The sequence below is a fragment of the Henckelia pumila genome, chromosome 3 (assembly GCF_033568475.1).
Source record: "Henckelia pumila isolate YLH828 chromosome 3, ASM3356847v2, whole genome shotgun sequence".
NCBI classification, from domain to species: domain Eukaryota; kingdom Viridiplantae; phylum Streptophyta; class Magnoliopsida; order Lamiales; family Gesneriaceae; genus Henckelia; species Henckelia pumila.
This window is the reverse complement of record NC_133122.1, coordinates 44469820-44487787: the sequence shown is the minus strand read 5'-3', so window position 1 is coordinate 44487787 and position 17968 is coordinate 44469820.

Here is a 17968-nt window from a genome sequence, read left to right as displayed (position 1 = left end):
ATAATTTAAAACAAACAAACACAAAACAAAAAAAAAACACACACACACAAAAGCAAACAATAAACATACACACATTTTTATTCTACTACAATGATGAAATGGTAAATGATGAACATGCCAGAAGTTTAAATGGTAAATGATGAACATGCCCGATTCCAAGAGTTTTTTGCACGCCATCGTCAAATCAAAGATAGATCGGCTCACTATGCTCTTCGAGATGCTCTTATTGATCATTTATGGGAGGAATATTCTAATTCGAAATATTAGTGTTTAATTATATTTGTAGTTTATAATTATCTCGATTTATGCATGTAATTTTCTGTTTTGTGAATGTTTGCAATTTGATGTAAAATAAATGTATTATTATTTTTTAAATAATCGAGTCGTATTTAATTTAGTTTATTTATATAATAATTATTTTTCTTATATTAATTAATTTGGAGTTAAAAAATAATAAAATATAACATTTTATTAAAAATAGAGAATATGGGTTGGAGAAGATTTTTGAAATAGAGAATTGAATAGTAGTATTTTGAAGAATAGAGTACTCCAAAATAGAGATTGGCATTGGAGATGCCCTTAACAGATAATCAACAATTAATATGTCATTTCATGAGTTGGACGATATCTTAAATATAGTTTTAGTATGTATTTTATATGAAAGTATAAACATCATTTTTTGGAGTCAAAAATTTTATCGACTATATGTCATGAAATAGTTTTCTTGCCAACGGATCGAAAATTATCATTTGAGTTTTGTTTGTCTGTGTATGCAATAAATTATAGAATGAAGTGTTTAATTTAATTATTTACCCATTTAATATACACAATTAAAGCATTTTACGGAACAATTTTTCGAAGAAATTAAGTGTGTTGAGGGTCAACGGCGCTGTTTCCTCCTAATAATTTATTAGACTGTCCTTTAAGCGTACATAGTAGACGGAAATTTGAACAAAGTCAACGCAGCGTTTTACCTAATACGCGTTTAATCAGCCATGTTTTCATTCGTTTACTAATTCTTACACGAATAACACTCATTTGAGACATTTTTATTTGTGAGACGGATCAATCATATTCATATTTATAATAATAAATAATATTTTGACATAAAATATAATATTTTTTAATGGATAACTCATATAAGATATCCGACTCAAAAATTGACCCTTAAAACCGTCTCATAGGAGTTTTTGCCTTCTCACACACACACTGACACTCATGTATATTTATATATGTCTATATATATATTAAGTTTTTTTACGGTCTTATGGATATTTATCCGTGAGAAGTGTCACCCCTGCTCATATTTATAATAAAATTAATATTTTTGATATTAAAAATAATATTTTTCATTGATGACCCAAATAGAATGAGATTCGTTTCACAAAATTGACTCATGAAACTGTTTCACAATAATTTCTGAGATATATACACACACACAATATTGTTAACTAATCACTACAAGAAAAAAAAAAAAAAAAAGTTTTCTCAAAAAGCAGAGGCGGATCTATCAACGAGGGCTATGGTCTTCCTCCCAAATATTTTATTTTTTTCACCAATATACTAATTTTAAGAAATTTAATATATAGTATAAATATTTGAAGGCTCTCCAAAATTTTTAATTCCTTCGAAGAGGTATATAGTTGTTAAAATTTTTAATATACTAATGTTTAATATATTAGATAGCAATATTTTTGTTAAAAAGGTATAGTTGTTTTTATGTTGAGAAATGTAGATATAGCTATATATAAACTAAGAAATTAAAATAGGCTTTTGTTAGAGTTCAAACTTTATTATATATAATGAGTAATGAAATTACAAAGACGAATATTAAATAGTAGTCTAAAAAAAATTAAATAGTAGTCTAAATTTGTGAACATATGGGGAAAGTATATTTTAGTTATAATATTTTATTTCTAAAACATTGTCAGTCTTAAATATTTCAAAATACTATTTGTGAACCCTAAGTTTTCAAAATTGTTATACAGTTAGTTATCGTTGTTAATTTTATAATTGAAGATGATTATAAGGTCTAATTTCACGGTATTTTTCAAGATTCTAAGGACCCAAAAAAATTTGTTCCTTTAAAATATTATGAACTAAAAATAGTGAACCAAAGATAAAGACCGTTAATAAATTAACAATTAACAAAACCTTTCAAGTTTCAATCGCTAAACTTTTGAAAAATAAGTATAATTATTTTAGACCCAAAATAATCTATCATCTAAAATATTTATTGTTAACATTTTAGAAATATGAGGAAATTAATCATTGTCGGTTAACTTTACCAACAAAATTCAACATTGAGGACTAATAATTTTTTCCCCGAAATATTTATTTAACTACTTTTGTTTTTGTTTTTTTAGAATTTATTTGACTACTATTGGAGCTACTAGGCATTGGGATCGTTGACATTCTTTCATTTTTTAAATTTATTATTTTATTAGAGGCCGTGAAAATACCTGGCTTGACTTGTGGGCAAGTTTGAAATTTTGGTACAGAGAATTTAGAGTGTCAATTTTTTTTTTTCTATGCACAGATCTATCATTATCTTTGTTTTTTTAAAAAAAAAGAAATGTTGTATTTACAATGAAGGTTATATGTTACGTTTAAATTACAAAATAACTCAAATGTTTGGAAGATATTTTTTTTAAATGAACTTTTTCTATTGACGTAAGTTAAGAGTGATTTTGTAATAAAAAAATAATGTATAAAAATATTGCAATTTTTATTATATATATAACATTTTTTTTACTAATAACTTCAAATAAAAAAATGTAACTTCCATGTTTTTTCATGTATGACTCAAACTTTGTTAGATTCTCTTTGCTCAAGGTCTTGGTCTTTTTTGTATTAATTAAATATTTGATGATAATTTCATTTTTTTAGTAAGAATATATTATTATAATTAGTCTCCGTTTACTTCCGATAAATTCGCGGCCGTAATATTGTTTATTACTAATTGTATAACTATTAGTTAGCCAAAAAATAAGCGTATAACTAAAAGCCAAATTTTTCTAAAAATCTCGTTAACAAAGTTCCACAATTATTTTGTCCATTTCGGAAATTTTAATTCCTCCAAGTTAATTTCGTCCACCCTTATTTGACAAATTATTATATGTTTATTCTAATAAATCAATCAAATGAATTTTTTTAAGAGTGAATTGTCCTAAAATCCCTAATACCCTTTCTAACTTTATTATAACTTCCTAGGCAAAAGATTCTTTAATATAACTTCCTAGGACCACCAAACTTGAATATTTTAATATTTAATTCTTGTGCTGGATTTATGCTAATCTATGCTTGAAATCTATAGGTTCTATGCTTAACTTGTAAAGGTTTTATGCTTGAATCTGGAGATTTTGTGCTCATTTGCAGTATAAAGAATTATGCGGAAAAATGGTATCAAAGCCTTAGGTTAATTATTCAGACATAATATTATTCGTTAATTCATGCTTTTCTTTGTTGAGGAGAAGATTTTACAAAAAGATGACTTCAAACGAAGGTTTGAATCAAGAGGATTTTATTCATACGAAATCCTATAAACAAGTTAATCTATTCACAATAGATTACTTACAACAGGTTGCGACTAATGCTCTCAAATTTGAAGAGATAAAGAAAAATGATTTCTAACTCTAAATTTTTAGAGATTACCCCAGATTCCTCTAAACTCTCCGGAGATCTTAGAAAAATTCAAAAGACGGTACAATATTATAGCAATCAGTTGTATGAAATACCTCGGCAAATTGAAGAAATCCTTAAGAAACAAGAAGAAATTCTTGAAACTCTAAAGGATCTTCAAAATAAAATCCTAAAACTAGAACATACTTCTGGTTCTAGAAAAGGAAATACAGAAGGAAGGTTACCACTCTCGTTTGGTACCGAACCTTTGTTATATCAGAAAGGTAAAACCAAAATGGTTCAAAAACATTTAACTAATGATGAAATGATAATTAATCTTATAAAAGCAGTATCAGAGAAAAACACTATCTGATGACTACTTTAGAAAGATTAAATCTCGAGGATCTACAAGATCTTGCGGATTCTTTTGCGAATCTCAAAGTTGTAGATCTAAAAATGAATTCCCCTGAGGGTGAACAACCCATGGGAAATCCCCCAAGATATGTGGTAAAAACAGAAGAACCACATAGTGAGTTTCATGTGGGAGAAAATTCACATCCAGCAGGAACCAGATCAAGAAGGAGTAAAATACCACTACATCAAACTCCTTATGGAAAAACTGTTTTAGACTCGATACATCCTTATGGGGTTATGTTAAACCTTGATTTTTTGGACTTCAAAAACAGAGAAGATCTTATAGATGATTGGACGTTAGCTATGAGAATTGCAGCAGGGACATTAGATCTCAATAAAGAAGGATTCATTAAACTTCTAGAAATGAGTCTAATGGGATCTGTCAAGATCGCATGGGAGATGACTATGCCAGATACGAAAGAATCAATCTTAGCAGGAGAATCCCTCAGCGAGATTGGAGAAAGAATGACCACCCTATTTAAAGCACAATTCATAGGGGTAGACTATTTCAATAATCAAAATACAGAGAAAAAAAGAAGATATACTCAAGCTCTGTATAGCCTCGAGTTACATGATATCTGTTTAGTGATGAATACATTATGTTATTCACTAAATACAGATGGAATTCGGGAGTCGAGAAAAATGTAGCTGTTCAGCTATTTTTCGCAAAAATGCCAAGTTTCTGGAGAGAAATGCTGATTAAAGAATACGTTCCAGGTAATCTTGATACATTGGCAAGACGCGCGTCCTTTTTGAAAGGAAAATTGGCTGAATGGTGCCATATGATAACATTACAAAAGAACTACAAGAAAATAAGGGGTATAGATAAGCGTACACCTTTGTGTTGTAGAGAAAATGATCTTCCAACGATCATTGGAAACAGAACACAAGGATTTAAAAGGAATAAATTCAGAAATAATCCCTAAAATAAAATAATGAAGAGTTCTTGGAAACCAAGAATATTTTGGTCCAAACAAAAAGCCAGATCCTATAGATCAGGTAGAAGAAGTGGACCTACAAGTACGTCCCCAGCAACAGGCTCATCACAAAGCAGGGGAAGAACACCATTAAGAAGAACTTTCAGAAGAACTCATACAAGGGCAAGTGAAATTTTCAAGGATTGCAACAGCTGAACATGTGAAGCAAAAGGACATATATCTACAAATTATCCAGAAAACGAGAAAAAATGAGTCAAACTCTTTGAAGCAACACCAGATATGGATGATGCAGTTTTCTTTCAAGATCTAGTCCAAGTATATCAATTTGAGGATATCCCCTCAGATGAAAGCATATACGAAGAAGAGATATTATTTAGTCAAGAAGTTTCTGAGGATGAATCCGAATCAAAATCAGAGTAAAGGGGAGGTTTTTCGACATGAAACACATGAAAGTTTGGCTGAGTTCTTTAGTCAAACCACGATATCTCATAATATGGTTCAAAGGATTATGAGAGAAAATCCAACACTACAGAAGTACCAAGGATTTTCGGCAGGACAAGTTGAAAGAGTTTTAGGAAACCTAGGGCTAAGACAAAGAAGACATAATTTGATTTATAAGGTATCCAGAAGGGAAATGGCGATTCCTATGGAATTAACCAGTAATCAAATTGAGATGCAGTTGATTTCCTTTGAAGAAATTCGAGAGGAATTACAGAAATTAAAAGCAGAAGTAGCAAAGACAATATCTTGGATTCATATTGGAGCAATCCAGATTATAATCAAAGCTACTTTTAAAGCAGGAATAGATTCACCCATAGATATCGTAGTATGCAATAAAAGAATGGGGAATATACAAGATGCGGTTCTAGGAACTATCTCAGGAAATTTGTGCGCAGGAAAAATTGTGGGAGTTATTTATCCAAGAATAACCTACAATTTAGCTGATAGAGATTTTAGTCGAGCTTTGACGTTGCATCAAAACTTCAAGGAAAAAAAGACTAATGAAGGAAGGTAATATGCCATATTCTATTACATATCAAATTTCATATGCTCTTTCTAATACTCACCATTCTGAATTATTTATTAGAAATGAGTTCATTGAAATTCCAGAGATATTTGGGAAAGTTGCTCATGCAATATACCCGGAAAGAATCGAGTTTCCTTTAATTCAGGAAACAGACATTCAAATTCAAGACAGACCTGTTCTATACAGAGACCTTAAAATAGAACCCCGAAGGTTATCTTTCCAAGGAGACCGAATGACAAGTAGGAGATGAGACAAATCTCCTATTCAAGAAATTCCACCAGAAGAAAAAGAATTTTTTATAATAGGAAAACTTAGATCTCCAGAAGGATGGAAAGAAGTGAAAATAGTATTCGAAATTACAAGTCATCGGAATCAGTTCCCTTGTAACTCGATTTACTATTTGGAACAACAAGAAAAAGAAACTTACCAAGGAGTGATAAATATTGGAGAATTGTAAGTTCAAATCTGTGGAATTCCAGGAAAAGAAATGGATCAGCTCATTCTTGGCCTAGAATTTTTGGAGGACCATAAACCATGGAAACGCCTTGAAAAAGGAATAGAGTTTATGGCAAAAGAGAAGACTTGGAGGATTCAATAAAAATTCTACGAGATGGAAAACCAAGAGAATTGGATAAGGGACAATCCCTTAAACAGATTCGAAAACTCTGTTTACAAACAGAGAAAGAAGCAACTATTAAAATTAGTAAGTCATGAACATGATTTACTAGGACGCATCGAATAAGTAGAAATAAGTAACCATACTCTACCTTCTGAAGCCTTAGGAAAACTAAAGGTGAAAAGTCTTAATCGGATTACTGAGTTGCAACACAGTTTGTTAAAAATGGCAGGGCCATTTAGTAATCCCTTTAAAAAATGACAACAAGTCCTTTCTCCATATACATTCCAATAGGAATGTTGTATGAACAATATAAGGCTGAATACTTTGCAGCTTATATTGACTCGGGAGCAGGAATTTGTACAGCAAAAAGAGGAGTCTTCCCTGAATAATGTGAAGAATAATTGCCAAAAATTGCTGGACGGGATTTCTCTAGAAGAATTTTAATTCTTTGCAAAGGAATAAAACAAGCAGAAATCCTCATGGGAGGAGCAGGTCAAACACCTTGGTACAAGGTAAAGACACCACCAATCTATTTCCATGATACAGGAGCTGATATCATGTTAGGAAATAACTTCTTACAAATGTTTAAGAAGTACACACAAGACAATGAGTCAAGAAGACTTATGTTTACTACAATTTGTGATCATAAAATTATCGTTCAAAGACTCAAAGTTGCTTTTTATCGACAATTGCCGATAATATTTCGCAGCCAGCGTGGTGATAAAGGACAATTTTTTCACCCAAAAATGAAAGATCCAAGAAGGTTTGGAGAAACCATGTTGAAAATAACAACAGAACAAGAACTCCAAACAGACGATATGAAGCTTCTCAAGGTGACTCTAAATCACAGAGATATAGAGTTAGAAAATAAGGTATCCCTTGAAGATGTCAAAAAGAGGCTCAAAGAAAGTTACAACGAGCATCCTTTGGTATGGTGGGATAGAAATCAACTCAAAGCTAGTCTTACTCTAAAGGAAGGCAAAGAGTATGAACTCGTCAGATATAAGCCTATCCCGATGAACATAACAGATCAAAGGGATATGAGAATAATTATCAAGGAACATTTGGACCTTGGTCTAATCAAAGAAGGAGTTTCACCATATAGCAGCCCAGGATTTCTGGTCAGAAATCATGGTGAAATAAAAAAAGGAAAACCCAGGTTAGTTATTAACTACCAAGGTATTAATAAAATCCTGGAGTTTGATGGGTATTTCATACCGAGTAGAGAACACCTAATTAGCTGTGTACGAAATGCTAGAGTGTTCTCAAAATTTGATTGTAAGTCTAGATTTTACCAGATTCGAATGGAAGAAGGCAGTAAGAAATTCACAGCCTTCTCTACTCCACAAGGACACTATATTTGGGAAGTTATGCCTATGGGATTGGCTAATGCACCCCAAATATTTCAAAGAAAGATGGATAATCTTTTTAAAGATTATTTCAACTTTATGTTTGTTTATATTGATGATATTCTTATAGCATCAAAAAATATAGATGAACACGTTAAACACTTAGAGATTTTCTCTAAAATTTGTAAACAAGAAGGACTGGTCTTATCTGAAAAGAAAGCAGTCATAGCAACAAGGAAAATTGAATTCCTTGGTATTGAGATTGATGAAACTGAAATAATTCTACAACCCCATATTGTGGAAAAGGTAAAGAATTTTCCAGATAAACTCAAAGACATAAAACAACTCCAGAGTTTTCTTGGAGTAGTTAATTTTGCAGGGATATTCATTAACAACCTAGCAATGTACAGAAAGGTGTTCAGTCCTTTGTTAAAAAAGGATGCTAGGTTTATATGGACCGAAGACCATACTCAAGGGGTAAAACAATTAAAGGAGATATGTAAGAATCTCCCAAAAATGGCTATACCCGAAGATGAAGATGATATGATTTTATTTACGGATGCTAGTGACGATTGGTGGGCAGCAGTCCTTACCAAGATCACTCCGGATGGAGAAATACCATGCAGATACTGTAGCGGTCTTTTTTCAAAATCAAAGGCCATCAGATGGCATATCAACGAAAAGGAATTTTATGCAGTTAAAAGGGCTTTCGAAAAATGGCCATTATTTTTACTTGCTAAAAAATTCACGCTAAAGGTTGATAACACCCAGGTAAAAGCTTTCTTAAAAATAAGATTGAATCTAAACCTGAGAAAACTAGGTTATTAAGATGACAAAAATTATGTCAAAATTATATTTTTGATATTGTTATTATTAAATCTCATGAAAATATTCTTACAGATTTCTTAACAAGAGATGGAAGGCAGTGATGTGGATTCCATCATGAAAATGCAGAGGCATCTCAGGGAACACCTTGGGTTGCTTCAAACCGAGTTCAACCAGTTAGCCATTAATGCTGAAATGGCCGGCAGGTTACAACAAGCTGATCGGATCAAAGTATCTAATCGAATTACATGATGTATGCAAGCTCAAACACAACTATGAGCTGTTATTCAAGGGCCAATTGTGAAGGCCATAGAGAAACCATTGGTTTCTCATAAACAAGATATGCTAAAACCATTGGTTTTACAAAAACAAGAAATACAACCACCGGTTGGAAAATAAGATGTTGAGGAAGCTAAAACTCAAGAAACAAGTGCTGATCTATCATCAGCTTTTGATGATCTAGATGAAGCAACAATTGATGAGGATTCCTCATCAAGTCAACCCTCCGCCTCTGGGGTAAAAGAGGAAGATATCAATCTTAGGCCCAACACTAACAAGGGCAAATTTAAGATCGATACTAATCTAGCTATTATTTCTTCATTTCAGGTTTATCAACAGATGTGAGAAAAATTAAGTACAAGAAGTGAAATTAACCCTAACACTTGCAGGGTTGATGTTGCAGGGATATATCCAAGGGTATGGCTAAAAAACAATGTCAATCCTAAGGATGCAAAGCTTTGGTATGAATTTGGAGCTTTGGCCTCAGTTTATACAACGTCACCAAGCTTCCCGGAGATATCACAGTTACCCAAATGGATTCAGGAAGCAGTTCAAGAAATATGGGCAAATAACGACCATTTGTCCAGAGGAGATGTTCTTGAATTATATTTCTTTAGTGCAGCTCCAGAACCAACAGGGAAAGGATCACACAAACCCTTTCATTTCATCAAGCTAAGGAGACCTGACATAAATAATCAAAGATTCATTAAGGACCCTATTCCTGAGGAAATACCATTAGTGTCCACTTTTGGAGAAAATGAAATCTCAACCAGAAGGGCATGGGGTATTTGGGTTTGTCTCACCGAGATGGATAAGGTCAAGTTTTCGTTCAAATTTTATCAGAATTCTGTGAACGGATCATTCCTGTTAAACACAATGACAGAAAAAACTACGGCTTTTGCGGAAGAACTCTTCGAAAAAAAGAGAAACTTTTTATGGAACAACAAGCTGTCGGGGGAGTAAAGAGACTCGCCAAAAATTTTGTAACATGACTCATATCGGAAGATGGTCAGAGAACATCTGCCCAGAGTGTCCCAACCAGAAGGAGCCAGAATTCAGAAAAAACTTCAGACTCCGAACGGATCGAAAAGATTTTTTCGAGACAAGCAAAGGTGGACAAGGACCACCAAAGATGCGTTTCTACAGGGGCCTACTTCAAAAGCAAAAGATGCCCCGACAACAATAAAGCAGACATGTGAGGAGAATAAAGCCAAAAGAAAGTGGCAGACATATGATTCCTCCACTAGTAAAAGATGCCATCAATAATGGCATAAAAAATACAAGACATCTGTCTCCTCCACTAGTAAAAGATGTCATCAATAATGGCATAAAGAAATAGAAGATAGCTGTAAGATTTCCTAAAGTTTTTCGGTGAAACGAGTGGAACCTCAGCTATAAATACAAGCGTTCAAGGAAGCTGAAGATATCGATCATTCCCTTCAGTTTTCTTACAAATAAATTGTTGTAATATTTCTCTCTCTATTGTATTAAGTTTTCTTTATGTATTACAAGAACAAGGCTACTATGAGTAGCTAAACAAGTTGTCTTCTCCTCTTCAAAGGAGTTGATTTATGTAATAATATCATGTCTGAATAATTTCTTTAAAGCCTCTTGTTCTTTCATGCTCATATTTTATAATTAAATTTATATACCATACGCCTTAAGGTAGAAAATGAATTAAGGCTGTACTGGGTGTCGTTGAAGGAGCTTGTGCAGAAACCATCTGTTGCGACTGCGTGGTTGGAGTGTGAGGAGCACTTCGTAAAACTCGGCAGGTATGACCCGACGACATTTTGGTCAAAGAGGTATTTAAATTTATTTCAACTTACGGAAGCATGTTGGACCCTAATTCGGAGTATATCGGCTGGAAACCTTGCGTAACTGATAGTTCTGCATGGCCGAAACTGGTTCGATAGGTTAACAATGCCACGTACAAAGGATTAGTTGCTAAATAATATTTAATTCAAAAATAGGGACCACTAGGGAGTTGAAATAAAGAAAATTATGGTTAGGGAGTTAAGATAAAGTTTGAAGGGTTGGTAGGAATTTTTAAATCATTTATCTTTTTTTAATCAAGACAATATTTGTTTTAGTTCAATGTTAATTTATATGTACTTGTTCGCATGTCTAACTTTGCGACAAATATATTTTATTATTACAAAGAATTTTTTTTGAACAAAATGAAAAGGCATTTGCTAATTAAATCTGTTCAAAAGATGATTTCACCATTTTTATTTAAATCTATAGTATAAATAATCTTACACTGTTCTTTTTAATTTAAGTACATTCTTCTTCTTTTTCTGATTCTGACATTGGGGGTGGGGGTTTGTAGGTCTTTTTAATTTAGAAGTCTTTGGCACATTCTACTTAAATTACATAGAAAATCAACGCATATTCATTATTTATGTAATTTTTAATATGTAAAATTGTTTTAAAAAATTTATTTTTAAAACCAGGTAATAGAAATATAGAATGTCATTTAGGGAAAGTCCGAAACTCGATAAACTGATTTTTAATATTAAATGGCGATAAGCTTAGGTTAAAATATTGCGAGGGAGGAAATTTTACAAATTAAAATCGTTGAATAATTATTGTTTACCATTAATAATTACATATGGTGATATCGGGAAATTTTCACCTTATATGTACATGTACTACTTTAATGGTCGAAATTTAGTAATATATGTGAAATCCAATGAAAAAAATAGTGGATTCCAGATATATTTATTAAATCTTCACCTTCAAATCTTCATTAAAGTAGTTTTTATATAGATATGATCTTATTCACTATGATATCGATATGTATACATGTACGAAACGATCGTCTGACCTTGATTTCATAAAAGTGAACTTCAACAAAATGATTCCTTAATTTAAAATTTCTATAATATAATTCAATATTAAAATCATTTATCCATTATCACATTTTAATTTATGTGAAATATGTAAAATAGTATTTGGCATACTGCATAGTTACGCTAACGATGTTGTGTCATCTCGTGCTTTTCTTTTGAATATGTCTTTCGTAAGATAATTTCATGAATTTTTTTTTTTTTTTTTTTTATCTCTAAGCTTGTCTTGTGATTTTATCACATGTGAATGATGCATACAAGAAAAACCTTTCGATACGTGGAGAGCATTACATGTAATCTGTGTGCCTATACATATAATTTTTTTAAAAGATCTATAATATATTTAATTTTAAAAAATATAGAAACATGTTGAGGATTGTATGTACGTACATATACTGGCTCGAGAATTAATATTCATCGAATGTTGAGAAACTTAGAGGGAGGCTCTATTAACTTCTTTATACTATAAAAAATTATGGATAAGATTTTTAATTTTTTGATGTATATAAATTAATATATTTTGTGTATTATATATTACATGACAAAAAGAATAATTTCTCCTTAAAAAAGAATAATTTCTCATAATTTATTACTATTATTATGCAAGAGATTTTTAGTTGTTTAATATATTTTTTTTACGGTAAATCACAACAATTTTTGGGCAAATATTGAACTTTTATTTCAAGTAACAAAATCAGAAATATATTGGTAATCTTGGCCCAATTAATAGACACAGCTTCAACACTCGCAAAACTTTCAATAAAAGTAAATTAATGTGGTATAAAGTATAACTATATTATAATAGTTTTTCATATCAAAATTTACTCTCATAATAACAAGGGAATGTCGGAAAAGAAAATTTGGTTTAATTTTTAGATATTTGAAGTGGTTAATTGTTTATGTAGATCTAAGCAATTCAAAAAATTTAATGAATTAAGTCTTACATTAATTAACATATATTAGGAATTGTACACACGTTATATGTGTTATAAATATATTATTATTATAGATGATTATCTTATTAAATATATGTGATTAAGATAAATATGTCAAGATAATATCTGTAAAGATTTGTATCTTGTAATTTTTTCCTATAAATATGAGTGATTGAGTTCAATGAAAATTGCACTATTTACTCATATGAATTTTCTCTCATCTCATGAATTCTCTCTACTCATCTCTCTTATTCTTTGATGATTTATAACAATATGCATTAAATATTCTATTTTTTAATATAAATTATTGATGAATTTTTAAGTACTTAAAAAAGTTGCAGCTTCTATATATTTTATTTTCAAAAACGAAAGAAGATATTTTTCGCGATATACATAATACGTACACTTGGTAGTTCCTAAAATTAGAGTCACACACTTCTTAAAAAACAAAAAATTAAATTTAAAGTCGCACATTCTATGACCATGAGTATCTGCAACATTTTTTTTCATCTATATATATAGTTAATAATTAATAATTATATATAAAAAAATTTGTTGTGTCAATTAAATAATGCTGGTTTTCATTTTTTTGAAGGGTTATTTACGTGTTTTTAACATTTAAACAAGTTTATTTTGTTCATTTTATATTTATGTTTCTTTTGTATTTTCGAGGCATGATGGATTAATTGTTTTGTTCGATCGACATATATATGGAAATTTTCTACTTAATAAAAAATTCTATGAAAACGGTATATTCTTATAAATACGAGCAACATGCATATGTTCAAAATATGAGATATTGATATTCAGTATCCCACGCATCATAATACTCATAGATAAATATTACTTTCGATTTATTTTGATGTGTGCAATTAGAATTCTGGTAACATGCCTTCAAAAAAAAAAAAAAAAAAAAAGAATTCTGGTTACATATATAGATCGGCTTTACTGCTTATGACGTACTAAAGTTGGTGATGTTTTAAATATTTTGTTTGTTTGTTTTTTCTTCAATTATATCATTCTTGCAAAAGAATTATTAATTAATACTATTTTTATCTTCTTGTTGAAGCATACTCGATATTATTTGTACAATAATAAATTAAAATAAAAACTCATCGCTATCAAAATTATTGTTTCAGGGAATGGAGGAACAAGAAATCTATGAAGTACATCTGAAAATGCAAGGCTTCGAAAACCTTTATTTTTAGTTTAATTTGATTTAAGTTATTTAAGTTTATGCATTTTTACTTACGTGTCAGAAAGTGGAGAGTGGGTTTAACATTTTTATCAACGCAAATGCACTCTATCAGTTTAATGAGGAGTACTGTTTAGTTGCATTATCCAATCATGTATCTAATTTAGAATGGCAAATCACAAAGTCTGAAAAAAAAGCAGCAGCAAGTCTGAAGAAACAAATGGTGAGCTAGCTAGGTTTTGTAGAAATTTAGAATTTCCTACAGTGGAAGATGTGATGGCTAGAGAAGAAACAAAAAATATATTTACTAAACCTATTAATCTCACTGATTCCAAAGATGAGTGTGTAATAAGACACTGCAATAAAATAAAATTTTAAATAAATCAGTAGCATCATATAAGAAATTGCATGATAAATCAGAATACTATTCTCGTGCTAGCTAGTGTTTTGATCTCTTATTAAGAGTATAACTTTCAAATGGTAAAAGCGTGTGCCCGAAAGTTACATGATGTCTATTCAAATTGTACGTAAGCTCATAAACATAGCCACAAGGTGAAGTTTGATTTGGAAATTACGTCTGGACAGAAAAATTGCATCCAAAAGAATAAGCTTGCTTAGCTACAACCCTTACATGCATGGACTCAATACCTAACAAGCTATGGATGCAGAATGTCTCATTAAGTTGAGCTCTGCTTGTGATTTAACCCATCGTGCTTCATGAGTATAGACTGAAAACTCTTCGACTTTGCCATTGTAAGTTGCTTTTTGAAATGCCTCCAAGTTTGTATAAACAGATTTAGTTGTATTCACATTATGAAACAACTGGGATGATCTTTCTATATATCATCCTTGAGAGAATCTATCTGAAAAAAGAAAGTTAAGAGAATTGGAGGAAAACAGTAAATAGAGCATCTAATTAAAGCCAAAGAAGCAGTAGATAGTCATAGGTGTAACCTAAACAATGGACTCATGCACATTTCAAATATGCTGAAAGTTCATGAAAATATGCTATATTTAAGGAAGACGGTCAATGGCTTAAAACTGCAATGCCACCTGGCTGTTGGCAGCCGGTGATGTATTGATAATCAACATTTTGTCGAAATGTATACATACGGCACAACGTCATTCAACATCTTTACTGGGGCAGATGCGACAATCGCTAAACAATCCTATGGAAGAAGTTCCAGCAATTTCATGACGACAACGCTCAACTTTTTTATTACTATGAGATTACGGTTGGCATTTTAGGGTTGCCCGTCTTCATGTTCCTAAGATTTTTATGGCTGCATCATGTTGCTTCCCACCGATCTCGATACACAGTTAAAGGCTTGAAGTTTTTGCAGTTGGCGACGTTGGCTTTTGTACTGGGTTCGATAGTATTGATGGAAGGAGCTCTTCTGACCGCCGAAAACTTGGGGTTTTTTGAGTTGACACTTACCGTTGTTGTGGTGCAGTCTATCAAAACCTATTTCACCAAAAAACCAGAATTGTACGGTATCATCTTATTTTATTATTTATTGTCCAGTTTGAAGAATCTCAAAATAAAACTCAACCCGAGTCGACAAGAAAAATTAGGATTGAGTTTTTGATTCGGGTCAAATCGAATTAGACTTAAAATTTATTAATTTATAAAAAGTATAATGTACTTATATTAAATGATAATTTCGTGAGCGAAGAAGAAAAGGTACTGTTTATATTAAGTATGTTTAGTTGAATGTCTTAATTTTTTTTGTTTAGTTGAATGTCTTAATTAAAAATAACATTTCACTTATTTAAAAAAAAAATAAAAATAATAACATTTCACTACACGGCGCGTGGCCTGCTCTGTCCCAAATAGCACAAGTAGAGTTTTCCATCGGCTTCAGTAACATCAGTCCAATCGTTCCTGCCATTTGGTTTTTTCACTCCACTGGTTTTCGAAATGCATTCCATCGTCCCCTCCAAACTCATGCCATTTGTTGGGCCGTTTCTGAAATGGGCGAAAGGGGCCTGGAACGTCTACTACTCCTTTGAAACAGAGAAGCAAATGGCGGCAGCGGCTGAGGAGGTGACCCGTCGTGAAGCGAGGTTGAGTGAGGGGCCCATGGAGCTTATGGAGATGCAGACACGATACATGGAGCAACAGACACGCATGATGGAGGAAATGAAAGAGGGAATGAAGAAAGATGAGTGAAAGATCGTAATGATTAATATTTTTACCTAAATAAATTTGTAAAGATTTGGATATTGGATTTTGGTAGTCTTAAGTTTCTGGTTTTTAGTTTACAAGTGGATGGGCTGTAAATGGCAGATTTATGGATTCTTCTTATGATGTCTGATGATCATAGAGTTTTTTACCATTATACCTTTCTTGATACCTGGATATTATGCCCAACCTCATGAATAATTTGAAGTGATTACTGAGAGCTTGGTTAAAATGGAATCAAACAATCCTGTTTGCAGCTTTCGCAATTGCTTTATGTACATTGTTGAATGTTACAAAAGATTTGTATTGTTTTATGTACATTGTTGAATATTACATTAAAAGTAAGGATGACAATGGGGCGGGGTGGGTCGGGGACGGGGATGCCTTCCCCATCTCCGTCTTCGAATACAAAATCAGTCCCTATATCCGCCCCATTCTCCGTTATTTTTATCAGGGATTCTCCATCCTTTTATTTGCGGGAACTTAATTCTCATCCCCGTACTCATACCCGAATATATATACAAATATATATTTTTTTAGTTTCATTTTTATATATATTATTAGTCAATTTTATTTTAAAATTCATAAAAAAAAATTTAGTGTTCAAAATTTTGATTGTAAAATTAAAATTGAACATATATCTTTAATTAAACATATTTCTATCAATCAAGATTATTTTTTAAATAGATGAAAATTTTTCTTTTAAAATAGTACAAACTAATAAATACTATTATTTTTAATTTTAATATTTAGAATAATTTATAAATTATTCAAAAATTTATTAAAATTTGATAAATAAAAAATATTGACACTTCATTATTATTATTATTATTATTATTATTATTATTATTATTATTATTATTATTATTATTATTATTATTATGTTGTTGTTGTTGTTGTTGTTGTTGTTATTATTATTATTGAGGCGTGTTTAGGGATGGAGACAGCATTTCCATAACCGCCCCAATATGATTTGGGATTTTTAAAAATTCCCGAACCCAAACCCATACCCAAAAAATCTCCCTCATATCTATCCCGTTTCGAATTTTTCTCGTGTGTCCCCAAATCCATTGGAAAAATTGTCATCCTAAGGTCATCCGTTACATTAAATTTGAAAAATATACCATGACTATATATATATATATATATATATATATAGATATATATATATTCAACCTACAATCATTTTCTTGTTCAAAAAAACTTTTAATAAAATTTTATCGAATTGAATCGAATTTCTCTCCAAATTTGAATCAACCAAATCGGATTAAAATCTATTATAACCAAATATTTTGACAAAAATTTCAAAATTATTAACTTAAATATGAAATTTTATAATAAAACAATTTATGCTTTAAAAAAATAACAATAACAATAACAAAAATTACCTACGATAATAAATTTAGAAACACTAAAAATAATTATAGATAATATTTAATCCTAGTAAAAAAATCAAAATCAATTATTTAATAATTCGGTTAATATATTACTAAAAAAATTAAAATAAAATTATAAATTACAAACATTTACTACACTGCGCGTGTGGCGTGGTATGTCCCAATTAGTACCAATCACATAATAGATTTTTTTACACCGACAGGCGGCGCGTCGTGAGGCTATGTTGAGTGAGCGGCGCACGGTTTCACAATAATTTCTGAGATATACACACACAATATTGTTAACTAATCACTACAAGAAAAAAAAAGGTTTTCTCAAAAAGCAGAGGCAG